Source organism: Trichomycterus rosablanca, chromosome 5 (assembly GCF_030014385.1).
Source record: "Trichomycterus rosablanca isolate fTriRos1 chromosome 5, fTriRos1.hap1, whole genome shotgun sequence".
NCBI lineage: Eukaryota > Metazoa > Chordata > Actinopteri > Siluriformes > Trichomycteridae > Trichomycterus > Trichomycterus rosablanca.
The window spans coordinates 39,716,108-39,723,779 of NC_085992.1; the positions used below are offsets into that span (position 1 = coordinate 39,716,108).

The 7,672-nt window shown below is 35.5% G+C and overlaps 1 long non-coding RNA gene across 1 annotated transcript; it reads left to right on the forward strand.

The window, feature by feature from the left end:
- Nucleotides 1-4,098: 4,098 nt before the first annotated feature.
- LOC134314550 (uncharacterized) lies at nt 4,099-6,403 on the forward strand. Its single transcript, XR_010012400.1, has 3 exons — nt 4,099-4,123; nt 5,970-6,070; nt 6,184-6,403. It is a non-coding gene; the product is annotated as an uncharacterized LOC134314550 (long non-coding RNA).
- Nucleotides 6,404-7,672: the final 1,269 nt, after the last annotated feature.

Here is a 7,672-nt window from a genome sequence, read left to right on the forward strand (position 1 = left end):
AGCAACACCGTGTTGGTGATGACAGAACTATGCAAAAAAGCTTTTTCCCCACCAAAGTGTGACTTTCTGGCAGCATCTCAACCTACATAGAACACACCAAATAGTATTTAAATATACAGGACTGTTTAATTCAGACACCACTGTTACTGCAGACGTTCACAACTTGATTTTATACATGTAAAACTGAGTAAGACAAACCTCTTAACGTTGTGTGAGACAAACCAAAGAATAAAAGCATTATCTGTGGCGTACAAAAGGGTGGGGGCAGAAGCACCACATTATATATATATATATATATATATATATACCGATCAGCCATAATATTAAAACCACCTCCTTGTTTCTACACTCACTGTCCATTTTATCAGCTTATATATCACCATATAGAAGCACTTTGTAGTTCTACAATTACTGACTGTAGTCCATCTGTTTCTCTACATACTTTTTTAGCCTGCTTTCACCCTGTTCTTTAATGGTCAGGACCCCCAAAGGACAACCACAGTGAGATGAACAAACAAGGAGTTGGTTTTAATGTTATGGTTGATCGGGGTATATATATATATATATTTGTGTGTGTGATTGTGATTTTGCATTGTAATCTTACATGTTCTTTAAATGAACTGTGTGTTTATAACCTAGTTTAATTTATGTGTAACACTGTGGAGTCAAATGCTTAAGTTGAAGCAGTTGTCTTCGTTTTTGTGCTTTTCTTAGATAGTTTTGATTTTTTTTTTTTTTAAAGAACGATCCAATATTTAAATGAGCAGATACTAGAATTACTTAGATTTTGCTTGCTTTTATTTTAATTGTCTCTTGGTTTTGCATTTTATTGCACTTTATACATAAGCACACACCATGGTGACATTTTTAAGTATTGATCATTTGGAGACATATTTTCAAGCAGGTCTTTTCAGCATGTATACTTTATAAGGCTTCTTTAACACGGTTTATATTTGTATTGATTAGGATGCTATTGAAAAATGTTCCTTTTTGGATGTGATTAGGTTTATTTTATGGCCATTTGTTTACTGTTTACACGAAATATACTACAACTGTTTTTTTCCACTGTTATTGGATACCTGTAGCAGCAGTAATTAGGTTTAACTTGTTTTTCTTCTAATATTCCAATACTTATATTTTCTAAGTGTAAAATACATTCACACCACCAAGTGTGGTGAAATACTCTGTTAGATCAACATTTACATTGTTATGGAAATTAAGGTAAAATAATTAGGTGTCATGCTAAGAAAGGTACTTTTTCTGTTTTATCTTTTTACTTGAAGACACTAAAAGCAGACGTACAGAACTCGAGTTCATCAGACTGTTTAACAATCAGTAGTTAACATTTAGCTGATGGGATGTTAAAGGCAAGAAAACATAAAACTGTATAATGCTATTTTCATTTACACTCCTAAAACACTGTCGCCTCACAGCAAGAAGGTCCTGGGTTTGAACCCCAGGTAGGGCAGTCCAGGTCCTTTCTGTGCGGAGTTTGCATGTTCTGCCTGTGTCTGTGTGGGTTTACTCCGGATGCTCCTGTTTCCTCCCACAGTCCTAAAGACATGCACGTGAGGTGAATTGGAGACACTAAATTGTCCAAGACTGTGTTTGATATTACCTTGTGAACTGATGAATCTTGTGTAATGAAGAACTACCGTTCCTGTCATGAATGTAACCTAAGTGTAAAACATGACGTTGAAATCATAATAAACAAACAAACACTCCTAAAAATATAGGCCCCAACTCCATGCATGGCACAAAGATCTAAAATAATTATTCAGATAATTGAGTCTGAAAAAAGACTAAAACTGTCATAAAGATTTTGTTAGAAACCAAAATGCTTCTTTCATCACTCCTGTTATTATTTTTGTTATTTTGATCATTAAAATTGTAGGGTTACAGTCTTGCATGGGATTACTGCAACACAAGTCTGTCAATGTATTTATCCTTCATCACTACAGTCCATATTATTTTTGCTGAAATTAAATGTATGGCGTAATAGCAAGCTAACAGAACTGTGTCTACACATGAAATCATTTCGATTTATTAAGGTTTATCTTGGGTTCACACACTGCATTTTTTTTTTTAAATAGTGAGTGCATTTTGTATTCAGAAATTGCCTTTAATATTCAAATTTTGTATTTTATATATTTATATTACCAATGATTGTTGATAAACTGTAAAACCAGAAATGTGGCTGTACCATTTGTTAAATAAAATTACACAAAATTAAAGTCCTCTTTTGCTCTAATGGTCATCATCCAGCAGCAAAAACGGCTGCACTGGTTAAGCGTTATTATTATTACTCATCTTTTAGCATCTCATTTTTGTGTTTTCTTTGTTTTATTTTGCAAATTTTACTGTTATTTCATATATCTGTGTAATCATGTTTCATTAAGTGTTATTATTGTATTGCCAAAGATGTTTTTGAAATAAATATGTTGTCTGTTTTAAGTGGTAGTGTCCATAACTGGTGTAATACCTGAGACCCAAAGGGTATACACAGTGTTGTGAAAAAGTAATTGGCCCATTCTGATTTTATTCATATTTGTCCCACTAAATGATTTTAGATTAATAAACAAAATACACTGCCTGGCCAAAAAAAAGGTCACCACCAGGATTTAACTAAGCAAATAGGTAAGAGCCTCCCATTGGATAAATACTGCATGGGTGATTATGTTTCAGCTGGCAACAAGTTATTTAACCCTAACTAATGCAGTGATTAGCTTCTCATTTGTTAAACAACTATGTGGAAAGACACATCCTGTGGTCATGGAAAAGATGTTAATCTGTTTCAGAAGGGTCAAATTATTGGCATGCATCAAGCAGAGTAAACATGTAAGTTGCTGAAACTACTAAAATCGGGTTAAGAACTGTCCAACGCATTATTAAAAAGTGGAAGGACAGTGGGGAAACATCATCTTCGAGGAAGGAATGTGGTCGGAAAAAAATCTTGAATGATCGTGATCGGCGATCACTTAAACGTTTGGTGAAATCTTTTCCAGAGTGATGGGCGCATCAGGGTAAGAAGTGTATGGGTGCATCAGGAGCAGTGATAATAATAATAATAATAATACATTTTATTTGTTGGCGCCTTTCATGACACTCAAGGTCACCTTACATCAACTAAAACAAGAAATAAAACATACAATAAGTTATTACAACTACAACAAACAAATGATCACAACACAAACATAAAACAAAAAGTACAAGATATGTTAAAGTGAATAAGCCAGTTTAAAAAGATGAGTTTTAAGAGCTGTTTTGAATTCTGCGATGGATTGCAATGTTCGAATATGGGTGGGGAGTGTGTTCCAGAGTTTAGGTGAAACATAGGAGAAAGCCCTGGTACCCATTGTACTAAGGTTAATGGCTGGTTCTGCCAATAAACCTGCTGAGGAAGATCGCAACGAGCGGGAAGGAGTGTAACACTGTAGAAGGTCTGTGAGATATGCAGGGGATAAATTATGAAGTGCCTTGAATGTCAGTAATAAAATTTTAAAATTGATCCGTTGCGATACTGGGAGCCAATGCAGTTGGATCAGCAGTGGTGTGACATGCTCAGTGGACTTGGTGCATGTAATTATCCGTGCTGCTGAGTTCTGGATATGTTGAAGTCTTTGAATAAGTTTTTTGGGAATGCCAGCCAGGATTGCATTGCAGTAGTCAATTCGTGATGTGACTAATGCATTGACTAAGACTTCCGTGGAGTGCTGTGATAAGACGGGCCTCAGTCTGGAGATATTTCGCAGGTGGAAAAAAGCAATCCGAGAAACATTATTTATGTGAGTTGAAAAAGAAAGGGTACTATCCAAGATAACACCAAGGCTCTTAACATGGGTGGACACAGGTATGATATCCTCAGCAACGGAAAATGAACTAATATTATTTTTCGAAAGCGCAGCCTTAGATCCAATAAGAAGTATCTCGGTTTTACTACTATAAATAGCTCAGAGGTTAAGGTACTGGACTAGTAAACAGAAGGTTGCCGGTGTTACGGAGAATTCAGTTCCCCCTGTTTCCCCTTTAACGCGCATGTGCAAAAATCATGACGTTTAAAATCATGACGTTTTTTTCAGTCGCTTCGTTGAGCATCGGTTTTTTGGAATATGTATTTATAGCGGTATGTTCTTTTCACATTTCATGTTGTATGTTAGGTAGTTTGTGATTAAACACATACTTTAAAGTATTGAATGAACTACTGTCAGAGGTTTTATTGCTCCATCCCAAGTCAGAGGTTTTCACACTGCGTTCGTCTTCAGCCTTGCTGTCAATCAACTAGAATTAACGTGTCAGATTTATTTGTAAATAAATCCTAATACAGGACATGCTCTTATTCACACACTTGTTTGTTCTTTTCGTTTTGTCACGCAAGAAAAAGTTTTGGTGCACATACAAATAAACTATATCGCACAGGACAATAGTCTGTGTTATTATTTAAGGTTACTCATCTCAGCTGCACTACCATTTACTTTAAAGAACAGTTTCATTCATGGTGATCTCTCGTTCATTTAAACTTTACAAACTGCAGCCATGTGATTTTAAAATTAACAAACAGTATGTAGAACAAGTTTAACCTATAGATCAGTCCATTATACTAACAACACAGGGGGGAACACATTTACCTGGAGACCTGGGGAATATGGTTCCCCACATGTATATCACTGTGTGTGTAATGATAAAACACTACAGTGATGCTGGTGATGTATTTAACTGTTGTCATTATGTAGAACAAGTTTAACCTATGAAACAGTCCATCAAACTAACAACACAGGGGGGGAACACATTTACCTGGAGACCTGGGGAATATGGTTCCCCACATGTATATCACTGTGTGTGTAATGATAAAACACTACAGTGATGCTGGTGATGTATTTAACTGTTGTCATTATGTAGAACAAGTTTAACCTGTAGATCAGTCCATCAAACTAACAACACAGGGGGGAACACATTTACCTGGAGACCTGGGGAATATGGTTCCCCACATGTATATCACTGTGTGTGTAATGATAAAACACTACAGTGATGCTGGTGATGTATTTAACTGTTGTTATTATGTAGAACAAGTTTAACCTATAGATCAGTCCATTATACTAAAAACACAGGGGGGGAACCCATTTACCTGAAGACCTGGGGAATATGGTTCCCCACATGTATATCACTGTGTGTGTAATTATAAAACACTACAGTGATGCTGGTGATGTATTTAACTGTTGTTATTATGTAGAACAAGTTTAACCTATAGATCAGTCCATTATACTGAAAACACAGGGGGGAACACATTTACCTGAAGACCTGGAGAATATGGTTCCCCACATGTATATCACTGTGATGATTCTTTTTTTTTTTAATGCAAACTACAGGCACACACACATTTTAAGAACAAAATATCTGTATTAGAAATTAGTGTTAAACTAAATTATGCATATATTACAATTATGCAAATATATAATAAAGAAATCCACCTCAATGCAAATTAAAACTTAAATACATATTTATAGCTTAATAGAAATATATATATTTTTAAACGAAATAAAATAAAATCTGGGATGGTGCCCTGGGATTGACTAGCATCACATCCATAGTGCACTCCTGCCGTACGTCCAGTTTCCCCAGGAACAGTTCTGGATCCTCCACGGCCATGACCAGGATAAAGCAGTTACTAAACAGAAATGAATGATTAATTTACTATCTACTTTATAAATAAACTAAAAGAGCAACATAAAATAAAATACAGCAACAAGCAAACTTTTTAGAAATAACATCCCAGTTAACCTTGGTCTAATCTTCAGTACATGCCGGACAATGAAGGTCTTCCTCTACTGGTGGGTTGCCAACACATGACTGGTGGTACCAAAGAAATAGTAATAATGCCTTAATTTTATTGGCTTTTTCATTGCACCATGCTATTATATATGTATGTCCTTGACTTTCCCTCTGGGATTAATAAAGTGATCTATCTATTATAGCCTGTGATGGATGTGACAGATGGTACCACCAGTCATGTGTTGGCAACCCACCAGTAGAGGAAGACCTTCATTGTCTGGCATGTACTGAAGATTAGACCAAGGTTAACTGGGATGTTATTTCTAAAAAGTTTGCTTGTTGCTGTATTTTATTTTATGTTGCTCTTTTAGTTTATTTATAAAGTAGATAGTAAATTAATCATTCATTTCTGTTTAGTAACTGCTTTATCCTGGTCATGGCCGTGGAGGATCCAGAACTGTTCCTGGGGAAACTGGACGTACGGCAGGAGTGCACTATGGATGTGATGCTAGTCAATCCCAGGGCACCATCCCAGATTTTATTTTATTTCGTTTAAAAATATATATATTTCTATTAAGCTATAAATATGTATTTAAGTTTTAATTTGCATTGAGGTGGATTTCTTTATTATATATTTGCATAATTGTAATATATGCATAATTTAGTTTAACACTAATTTCTAATACAGATATTTTGTTCTTAAAATGTGTGTGTGCCTGTAGTTTGCATTAAAAAAAAAAAGAATCATCACAGTGATATACATGTGGGGAACCATATTCTCCAGGTCTTCAGGTAAATGTGTTCCCCCCTGTGTTGTTAGTGTAATGGACTGATCTATAGGTTAAACTTGTTCTACATAATAACAACAGTTAAATACATCACCAGCATCACTGTAGTGTTTTATAATTACACACACAGTGATATACATGTGGGGAACCATTTTTTCCAGGTCTCCAGGTAAATGTGTTCCCCCCTGTGTTGTTAGTGTAATGGACTGATCTATAGGTTAAACTTGTTCTACATAATAACAACAGTTAAATACATCACCAGCATCACTGTAGTGTTTTATAATTACACACACAGTGATATACATGTGGGGAACCATATTCTCCAGGTCTTCAGGTAAATGTGTTCCCCCCTGTGTTGTTAGTGTAATGGACTGATCTATAGGTTAAACTTGTTCTACATAATAACAACAGTTAAATACATCACCAGCATCACTGTAGTGTTTTATAATTACACACACAGTGATATACATGTGGGGAACCATTTTTTCCAGGTCTCCAGGTAAATGTGTTCCCCCCTGTGTTGTTAGTGTAATGGACTGATCTATAGGTTAAACTTGTTCTACATAATAACAACAGTTAAATACATCACCAGCATCACTGTAGTGTTTTATAATTACACACACAGTGATATACATGTGGGGAACCATTTTTTCCAGGTCTCCAGGTAAATGTGTTCCCCCCTGTGTTGTTAGTATAATGGACTGATCTATAGGTTAAACTTGTTCTACATAATAACAACAGTTAAATACATCACCAGCATCACTGTAGTGTTTTATAATTACACACACAGTGATATACATGTGGGGAACCATATTCCCCAGGTCTCCAGGTAAATCTGTTCCCCCCTGTGTTGTTAGTATAATGGACTGATCTATAGGTTAAACTTGTTCTACATAATAACAACAGTTAAATACATCACCAGCATCACTGTAGTGTTTTATAATTACACACACAGTGATATACATGTGGGGAACCATTTTTTCCAGGTCTCCAGGTAAATGTGTTCCCCCCTGTGTTGTTAGTATAATGGACTGGTCTATAGGTTAAACTTGTTCTACATAATAACAACAGTTAAATACATCACCAGCATCACTGTAGTGTTTTATAATTACACACAC